This window comes from Misgurnus anguillicaudatus, chromosome 7, assembly GCF_027580225.2.
Source record: "Misgurnus anguillicaudatus chromosome 7, ASM2758022v2, whole genome shotgun sequence".
Lineage (NCBI taxonomy): Eukaryota > Metazoa > Chordata > Actinopteri > Cypriniformes > Cobitidae > Misgurnus > Misgurnus anguillicaudatus.
Window position 1 is genome coordinate 16,018,195 of NC_073343.2, and position 11,146 is coordinate 16,029,340.

The 11,146-nt window shown below is 41.6% G+C and overlaps 1 protein-coding gene across 3 annotated transcripts in view; it reads right to left on the bottom strand.

The window, feature by feature from the left end:
* Nucleotides 1-11,146, bottom strand: part of kcnk5a (potassium channel, subfamily K, member 5a) — a 208,898-nt gene that overhangs the window by 15,856 nt on the left and 181,896 nt on the right. The window lies entirely within an intron of this gene.

An 11,146-nucleotide genomic window follows, 5' to 3' on the forward strand; every position in this document is an offset into this window, starting at 1 on the left:
AGAGCCGAGTATGGCCTTAGATCCTGATGTTTTAAACATGCATCAGGTTTTTGAGATTCCAGAAGCTGACTTTATAAATCAGCAGATTGAACCTGGAACTTCATATACGGTTTCATCAATAATTAAAATGAACCAGAGGTTCCAGAGGGTTATTTAAACGACCATCAGGCTCTCGATAGGGCAGGTGAGAATGTAGATGTTCAACAGGTTGGTGAAGGGTCGGACGACCCCCATCATAATTCTGAAATGGCTGATATGGGTCTAACGCCCAACGATGTTGAGAGACTTGTGAGAGACGGGGGTGAATTTAATGGCTACACCATCGTTCCTCGTACAAGATTTAACAGTCTGGAAATACGCAGGAATATAAATCTGAGGTCAATAGCTTCTACAGATGTGGCCTCGTACGTTGTGTTTTTGGATGGTGTTCTCAATGAAATAGTCTCTCTACCTAGAATTTTTGCGGGCCAAGGGGGAATTATACACGTATTATTAAGGGGTGAAACATTAACGTCCGATGTAAATGGTCTGCTTACCCCCGCCAACGATTATAGCGTCTCAGCGTTCACAGATCAGATTGAAAAAATCATGCAAAGCAACACAGACGTGCGCGTTGATGACAATCTGATGTTAAATGTGTCTATTGTCAGAAGCAAAAATGGTGGTGGCGGCGCTCGCAGAAAATTCCGCGATCTAGCACACAACGAGGTTATAAAAAAAATAGAATGAATCTTTTTTGCCCTACAAATATGACTGACAAGCTATGCTTCGCACTTTGTCTGGCACACTTTTTGAATCCCCAAAAAACAGACCCAGAATTAGTGCCCATAGCCCAAACATCAAAATTGTAGTTTTTCACAGATCAAGCACTGGTGGTTTGGAAAAATACATGACCAAAGATAAGCCCCACTACAAGACGGCATTTCTCTATCTGTCCGATAGTTCAATTCAATTCAATTTTATTTATATTTAATAATTGTTGCAAAGCAGCTTTACATGAGAAGATGTAGAGGAGAACACAGAAAATCAATAGATAATATAAGAAGAAGAGATAGCGGTTAAACCGTACAAGCGAGCATATTAATAATGTAACGTATACAGTAAAGTGCTAAGTTAAGCCAAAGTTGGCTGACTCTCCCTGGGACGAAAAAAACCCAATGGGAAATACTCCTAGAAGGACAAAAACCCTTGGGAGGAATTAATATATATATATATATATATATATATATATATATATATATATATATATATATATAGATATAGTAGGGATAGGAGGCGGGTAAGCGAATTAAACTGGTTTAGCCGGTGGTCGTTGGTCGGGCATCGGCTGGTCATCACGTTGAAGGACAGCCAGTGGATCAGTGATGTGATGATCTTCACAGCAACAGGAACTGGGTCTGTTTGTCTCATTGTCCTCGTGGTGGAGGACGAGACAGGGAGAGAAAAACAGAATTTCTATTAGCGTAGGGGCCGTTCGCATGTAATGCAAGTGTCAAACATTATAGTGGTTCAAGTCAGCTCGGTTCCAGACAGGCTAACTATTGCGGCAATAGTATATTACCCATATGAGGTATGTGAGTGCTTTGTTCTAGACAAACTAACTACTGCGGGAAAAGTACATTTACTGGACATTTTATGTGAATGCTTTGTTAAAGAAGAATGTCTTAAGTTTAGATTTAAATTGATCGACTGTGTCTGATACTCGAACATTATTTGGTAAATCATTCCAGAGCTTAGGGGCTAAGCAGGAAAAGGATCTACCACCTTTAGACACTTTTGATATTCTAGGGATAATTAAGTGACCAGAATTTTGTGAGCGCAGTTTACGTGATGGATTGTATTCTGATAGTAGTTCTTTAATATACGAGGGCGCTAGGCCATTTAAGGCTTTGTAGGTGATTAGTAATATTTTAAATTGTATGCGATATTTAACTGGTAGCCAATGTAAAGATGCCAGAATTGGACTGATGTGGTCATACTTTTTAGATCGAGTAAGCACTCTTGCGGCTGCGTTTTGAACCAGCTGTAGCTTGTTTACCTGATTTGCATGGCATCCCCCGAGTAACGAGTTACAATAGTCTATTCTAGAGGTCATAAAAGCATGGATAAGCTTTTCTGTGTCTGATGCAGACAGCATATGGCGTATTTTTGAGATATTTCTAAGATGGAAGAATGCTGTGCGGCAGACGTTGGCGATATGACTATCGAAAGATAGATTGTTGTCGAACATTACGCCTAAATTCTTAACCGTGGAAGATGGCACCACCGTGCAGCCATCTATGGGCAACTTGTAATCTGACATATTATGTTTGTAGCGATTCGGTTCAATAATAAGTATCTCTGTCTTATTGGAGTTTAGCATAAGAAAGTTATGTGCCATCCAGTCCCTAATATCACTAATGCAGTCTGTTAGCTTAGAAAACTGGTGGGTTTCGCTAGGATGCGACGAGATGTAAAGCTGGGTATCATCCGCATAGCAGTGAAAACTTATGTTATGTTTCCTGATAATGTCTCCTAGAGGTAACATATATAACGAGAATAGGATAGGGCCTAGAACTGATCCCTGAGGTACGCCGTATTTAACGGGGGAGTGATATGACTCTTCCTCATTTACATAAACAAAGTGATATTGATTGGTTAGATACGATCTGAACCAGGCTAACGCCTGACCACTGATGCCAACATAGTTTTCTAGTCTATTGAGTAAGATTGTGTGATCTATTGTGTCAAAGGCTGCACTAAGTCATTATTTCTTGATAAAAAGTTTGAGGGCCTTTATTGGGTGTAAATACGTCTGCGACTATTGCTACTCCGACTTTTTAAATAAAAGAGATCACAGATGCAGATACGCATGCGACATATGCAATGCCCCCGACTGCTACAAGCACCCAGCGAAGACGATACACTGTGGTGATTGTTTGAGGTATTGCAAATCAGAATATTGTTATGAAATGCATAAAAAGCCTCCACTGAGTCAACAGTTTGCCCAAAGTGACGTGACCAAATACTGCCCAATATGTAATCGACGCTATTACATTAGCGGTGACAAGCCAAAGCCGCACAAATGCACGCCGGAGAAGTGTTTGCATTGTGGCATGGAGTAGACACCTGATGGGGCTCATCAGTGTTTTATTCAGCCCTTAAGGCTTGAGACACCCAGTGAGAAATACATCTTCTATGATTTTGAGACGTGTTACGAGGGTGGTAAGCATGTTGCAAATTTTGTATGCGCCATCACTTTTGCGGGTGAAGAATTCATAGCAGAGGGCACCGATTGCGTCGCACAGCTCGTGCAAAGATTCAGACACCCTAGGTACACCAATTACACATGGATAGCCCACAACGCTTCTGGCTTTGACAATTTTATTCTTTTGGAATATTTCACAAAGGTGGGGCTCACTCTTAAAATTACGATGCAGGGCTGTCGTTTGATATTAATGTTTGATGAAAGTTTCAAGCAAAGATTTCTCGACAGCTTCTCATTTCTCCCAATGCATCTAGCCAAGACTGCATCTGCCATGAATCTGACCTGTGCAGAGAAGGGCTATTTTCCACATCACTTTAACAGGGTGGAGAATGAAAACTACATAGGCCCGTATCCGGACAAAAAAAATTACGGATATGACACATGTCAGAAAAGGACAGGGAACAGTTTGACGAATGGTACAAGACCGTAGAGTGTAAAGTATTTGATTTTAAAAAAGAGCTGGCGCATTACGGCAAGAACGATGTTGTTCTCTTGAGAGAGGCGTGCATTAAATATCGTGATGAATTTATACAATGCACAGCACTTGACCCCTTCAGATACACAACTCTGGCAGCGTGCTGCATGGCCGTGTACAAGACCCATTATCTGCAGAGAGACACACTAGCGTTGACGCACAATGGCGCCTACCTGACCAAAAACAAGGCCTATTCAAACGCCTCCATCAAATGGCTTGAATATGTCAGTCATTCGCGCTGCGTCAATGTCCAGCACGCGTTAAATCGCGGTGAGATGTCGTACGGTCCCTACCACGTGGATAGTGCGTTCCAGAAGGGGGGTCAAATGTTTATTCTGGAATATTTAGGGTGCATGTGGCACTCGCATTCTTGCAAGTTTAATGAATTTGACACTCATCCTGTGACAAAATTGACGCACGCTGTACACAGAAGACAGCATGAGGCCAAAATGGATGTTTTGGAGAAGGTGTATGGGTTGAATGTCGAGGTGATGTGGGAGTGTGAATGGAACGCTGCTAAGCAGTCTGATCCTGATGTAATCGCCTTTATGGCCACTTACACGCACCCCGAGAGACTGAAACCCCGCGACGCTCTATTTGGAGGTTGCGCTAACGCGTACAAACTCTATCATAAAGCCGGTGAAGGTGAGAAAATCAGATATGTTGATTTTACAAGTCTCTACCCCTTCTGTCAGGCCAAGAAGTGTTACCCGATAGGGCATCCCCAGATAATTTTAAAGGACTTTGAACCCCTTGAAAATTATTACGGGCTTATCAAAGCTTCAGTTCTGCCCCCAAGAAAACTGCTGCACCCCGTGCTCCCATACAGAGCCAATAACAAACTGAATTTCCCTCTCTGCGCAACCTGCTGTGAGGAACAGAATCAGTCTACCCCCTGCGATCACACAGATGAGAAGCGAATGCTTTCAGGGTGTTGGGTCAGCCTCGAGCTGTTAAAGGCTATCGAGAAGGGTTACGTCGTGACAAAAGTGGATGAAGTGTGGCATTTTCCCCAATCCTCAGAGACCTTGTTTTGTGAATATGTCAAAACATTTTTACAATACAAGCAAGAGGCCAGTGGGTACCCCACACACGTCATGACTGAACAGGACAAACAGGCATACATTGCTGATTACTTTGAGAAAGAGGGGATACAACTGAATCCTGATAAGATAAGCCTTAACCCCGCGAGACGATTTATCAACAAGCTGTTGCTAAACAGTTTGTGGGGTCGTTTTCTATGAGAGAAAATCTGCCCAACACTGTGTTGCTTTCAGATCTGTAAGAGTTTACGAGATACATTTTTGGCATGGCATACGAGATTAAACACTTTTCGTTTGTGTCAGACAAAGTAGCTCTAGTGCAATGGATCCATCTGGACGGCAAAGGCGCGCGCACGCGCAACATAAACATATTTCTCGGCGCCTTTACTACAGCCCATGCGCTTCTAGAATTGTATGACCTTATGGACAGGCTGAATGAACGTGTGCTTTACAGCGATACCGACAGCGTGATTTTCACGTCTAAAGACGGTGACTGGGATCCTCCGGTGGGGCCATATCTAGGTAATTTGACTGATGAAATTGGGGATGATGATTTTGCGGTCAAGTTTGTGTTGTGCGGTCCAAAAACATACGCCTACCACACCGCAAAGGGGGCACTGTCCTAAAGGCCAAAGGCATTGTGCAAAATTATACAAACTCCCAAATTATCACATTAGACACGCTGGTTGATCTTGTCCGTGATTATGTTAATGAGGGTGATCCTGACAGACACGTGCTAGCCTCTGCAGACAGCATTGTGAGGAATAAAAGACACCTCACGCTCCACAATAAAACAGTTGTGAAGAAGTTTAAACTTGTATACAACAAGCGAGTAATAAACAAAGAAAAGCTGACGACGTTTCCGTATGGATTTTGATAACGTTTTTGGGCATAAAGGTGTACGGGATGCTAAAGGCCATGACTTTAGGCTACAGCACCCCTTCTCTTTAATTGTGGCAGGACCATCCAACAGTGGGAAATCAATCTTTTTTAAGATGTTGTTGGAAAATGCTGTAAATTTGATTTCTGAAAAGATTGAGAATATTGTAATTATATATGAATGTTGGCAAAAAATGTATGAAGAAATATCAAGAATGTACAAAATTAAATTCATTGAAGGGATACCACAGACTCTGAATGATGATCATTTGTTTCCTGTTAATAAAACATCTCTGCTAATTCTAGACGATGTCATGCGTGATGCTTCTGGAAACATCGAAGTGGAAAAGGCATTCACTCAGTATGTACACCACATAAACTTGAGCGTTATTTATATTGTGCAGAATTTATTTTGCCAGGGAAAGTCGAGCAGGACTATAGCTTTGAACACAAATTATCTAATTCTTTTTAAAAAAACCCGAGACACAAATCAGGTCATGGTTCTAGCCCGGGTGTGGGCAGGTTCGGTCCTACAGAGCCGCAGTCCTGCAGAGTTTAGTTCCAACATTAATCAAACACACCTGAACAAGCTAATCAATGTCTTTAGGATTTAGACATCTGGTTAGATTATCAGTGCTTAGGCTAGAGTATGCAGGAATGCGGCTCTCTAGGACCGAACTTGCCTACCCCTGTTCTAGCCAGACAGATGTACCCTGGAGAAACAAAATATTTTATGGATGCTTACAAAGACGCGACCAGTCAGCCTTTTGGTTATCTTATGATTGACTATAAAGCCAAAACACCGGACCAGTATCGTCTCAGAACAGATTTGCTTTCACCGCATCCAGTGGTGTACGTCCGGAAAAGAAAACATAGAGTGATGAAAATGTCTGATAGACTTTGTAGAAACCTCCCTCTTTTAAAACTTCTATTAAAATCTACACCCGGACAGAGACGCGTTATTCTACAATCTGCTACGGATGATCTCGTTGTGGCATTGTGCGAACTAGCTCTTAATTTATTACACAGAAATATACCCCTAAAGCATATGCAGTACCAAAAATTGAAAAAGAAGAAACGTGAACTAAAAATCGTTGCTGACAAGAAGATAAGTGTCGGAAGAAAGAGACGTTTGATAAATCAGCAGGGGGGTTTCCTTCTACCCCTCCTAAGCGTCGCTTTTCCTTTTATTACCAGCCTGATTGCCTCTAGATAAAAACCAGAGCATGGAATTTGCGGAGAAGATGTATCTAGTCCCGCAGTACCAGCTGGATAAACTAAAAACCGAATCCACTCGTGAGTCTATTCAACAGAGCGTCGAGAGCGATATGGATGAATCTATACGAAATATTTTACACAGAAATGATTTGGACGTTTATGAAAAGGCAAAGCTGTACTCGAACGCCTTACAGAGATTTTTAACAATCGCCAAACACAGAGATCGGGAAGTCAATACTTTAACATTAAGCCTTCCCCCATCTCATCACCCAGATAAGGAACAAACTAGTTTGGATGTTAAGGATGATGCTGCAGACGCTGCTGTGACTGATGTGTTAAACAATGCACCGCAAAAAAGTTTAAAAAACATAAGGTACATTTTAGATAAAATGTCTAAAGCTAAAGATGTATCTTCATGGATAGGTTCAGGGGAATTTATGTTTAGGGGAAGACCTATACACGGGTCCCATTTGTTTGATTTAGTGAAAAGTGTTACCGCATCGCATAAGATCAGAGACGAACACAGACCTGTAGGTTTTTAGAGGCGATCTCATTGCTAAATTTGCCTTATTCTATACTACCAAACCATGCCGTCAGACAAGCTGTTCAGTCTTTTAAATCGGACACATCACCTGGTGTGTCGGCTCATTATGGAAAAAGTAAAAAACGCAGATCTCGGGCTCGAGCATCTGTTATTCTGTCGGATGAGCCCATGTTTAAATCACCCAAACTAGATTATAACAAATGGTTACATTTCTAATTTTTTACATCTCTAATGTTATGCATTGTTGTTGTTGTTGTTGAATGATTGTATTAATAAATAAATAAAAAATCTTTCTGAAGAATCTTGGTTAATAGTGTTTTTATTGATTAAACAAAAACATTACACAAACATGTCACCCGTTTGCACACACTGAACACATTTAAACACATTCTTATAACAATCAGAGGGTTTTAGCTTTTTCACAAAACACGATACCATATTATCATTTTTAATCAGATCATCTGTATACTTTTTTAAAACATTTTCATATTCATGATTCATGCACATATGATACAGGAAAAAAACACAATGCTGACCGCAGGTATCTGCTGAAAAATCCTGGACTTGCTTGGCAGAGTATTGCACCGTTACTGAATTGAGGTTTAAAAAGTCATTGATTTGTTGGGGAAAACGGTAATGATCTGGTCTGTTGCCAAAACTGTCAAAAAACAACCCACTTCATATTTGTTTATGTAAATAGCTAACCAATGTTCCCCGGGGAGTCTGGACGGGTGGGTGTTGATTATGACCATGGCCGGCAATGTCCTTAAAGGATCAGCTGGTAAATGGTCACACGGCACCACTCCTAGAAAATGTGTGTTACATGCAATTTTATCCATCAGGCTCGTTAGTTGCAAGGTGTTCATGATTAATAGTAATCAATCATAACCTGCCGGCGATTAGATATTTCCAGAATTGAATCATAAATCGCATACACGATCAGCGTTATCGTATTTTGAAGCGGCTGCCTAAAACGAAGTTCTAATCTGATATTGCCGGATTTGACTAGTGACACATGACGCCCGCATTCTTCATCTGGTGTGAGGTTAAAAGCGTAGAGTGTATATCCATGCAGAAAAGACTCTCTATCGATAGACAGAGCTTGATTTTTCAAATGTTTTCCCGAAGCCAATGCTAGCTGGTAAAATTCCCTTACAGCAGAACCACTGCCAAAGTCTGTCTGGAAAGGCTTTGAAGGTGTCTGAACGCCGTCTGTATAGACCGCTAAGAATTCCAAATCGTAGTTTTTAAATGCAAATGGGTTTTTATTATAAGCGCCTGTAAAGGCGTCATTATCAACCATCGCCAGAACTATAGATTTGGGTAAGGTTCCTAAAAATAAGTTTTCTTGGTTACATACACGGGAACCAGCAGGTATGGAAAAGTTTTTCAAACAAACTCTGTCGATAGGGTATTTTGCTGTTGCTGATAACAGCGCCTGAGCGTGACCCAGCCTCACAGCTGGTGACACTGAAACTTTTTTAACAAACAGCTGAAACAATGTTTATTCTGTAGTTTACATTATCGCTTCTCCTCAAACAAAACTCATCTTTGGCCCTAGTCATACGTATTTTAACATCCACTCCGTTAAGCAACAATTTTTCTTGAAAGAATATATCGCTGTGAATGGGTCCTAATAGCTCCACGATATTGCTGGACTCTGTAAAGGCGGCTCTCTTTGTTAGGCCTCTATTTCCAGCAGCTGGATCTGTTGCGTCCATATGCCCTGGCGAATCTTTATAATAAAGGCCAGAGGAGAACGTTGTTTCGAGAGCGTCTGTTCCATAGTTTAACAGACACTCTATGATGCACCGATAAGGATGCGTGCTGGAACTCTGCAAAATTAATCTGTCCCCGAGCGACACGTCCGTTTGGGCAAACAAACTTCCAATAGGATAATTCACTAACCCCACAGGCGCTCCGGCGGCTATGTCCGTACCGTTAGGATTAGTAATTTTCACCCTCAAAAACAGCAATGTGTTATTTAAATCGATATAATCCTCTCCGGTTCCTGCTATAAAAAATTCCAACGGGGCTGTGGTCAGGCGCTAGCCTGGTTTAGGTCATATCTAACCAATCACTATCACTTTGTTTATGTAAACAAGGAAGAGTCATATCACTCCCTAGTTAAATACGGTGTACCGCAGGGATCGGTTTTAGGTCCTATCCTGTTCTCGTTATACATGTTACCCCTAGGAGACATTATCAGGAAACATAAGTTTTCACTGCTATGCGGATGATACCCAGCTTTACATCTCCTCACATCCCAGCGAAACACACACGTTTTCTAAACTAACAGACTGCCTTAGCGATGTTAGTGACTGGATGGCACTTAACTTTCTTAAGCTCAACTCCAATAAGACAGAAATACTTATTATTGAACCGAATCGCTACAAACATAATATGTCAGATTACAAGTTGCACATAGATTGCTGCACTGTGGTGCCATCTTCCACGGTTAGGAACTTAGGTGTGATGTTCGACAGCAACTTATCCTTCGATAGTCATATCGCCAACGTCTGCCGCACAGCATTCTTCCATCTTAGAAATATCTCGAAAATACGCCATATACTGTCTACATCTGACGCAGAGAAACTTATCCATGCTTTTATGACCTCTAGAATAGACTATTGTAACTCGCTACTCAGGGGATGCCATGCAAATCAAGTAAACAAGCTTCAGCTGGTTCAAAACGCTTCTGCAAGGGTTCTTACTCGATCTAAAAAGTATGACCACATAAGCCCAACTCTGGCATCTTTACACTGGCTACCAGTTAAATATCGCATACAATTTAAAATATCACTAATCACCTACAAAGCCTTAAATGGCCTAGCACCCTCATATCTCAGAGAATTACTATCAGAATACAATCCATCACGCACACTACGGTCACAAAATTCTGGTCTCTTGATTATCCCTAGACTATCAAAAGTGTCTAAAAGTGGAAGATCCTTTTCCTACTTAGCCCCTAAGCTCTGGGATGATTTACCAACCGATGTCCGAGAATCAGACACAGTCGATAATTTTAAATCTAGACTTAAAACTTTTCTCTTCAACAAAGCATTCGCATAATTTGTCTAGTAAAGGTACTTAACTCAAAATAGTTATTTGTACGGAACAAAGCACTCGCGGTCATAACACAGACCAACCAAATAAATAAATAAAAACCTTATCTTAACGTATGGTCGGATTGCGATTTTGGAACTTTTGTGTGTCTTGTGAATAGGATGCCATACAGACCCGTTTACCACTGAACCTGCATTAACGACGACAGTGGGGCTCCCGGCCTTAGTCAAACGGGTTGGCACGTATGGTCGGGTTGGGATTTTGGCGGTTTAGTGTGTCTTGTGAATAGTATGCCATACAAACCCGTTTGCCACTGAACCTGCATTAACGACGAAAGTGGGGCCTCCAGCCTTAGTCAAACGGGTTGGCACATATGGTTGGGTTGTGATTTTGGCATTTTCGTGTGTTTTGTGAATAGTATGCCATACTAACCCGTTTGCCACTGAACCTGCATTAACGACGACAGTGGGGCCTCCAGCCTTAGTCAAACGGGTTGGCACGTATGGTTGAGTTGTGATTTTGGCGCTTTCTTTGTCTAGCGAATAGTATGCCATACAGACCCGTTTGCCACTGAACCTGCATTAACGACGACAGTGGGGCTTCCGGCCTTAGTCAAACGGGTTGGCGCGTATGGTCGGGTTGCAATTTTGGCGCTTTCATGTGTCTTGTGAATA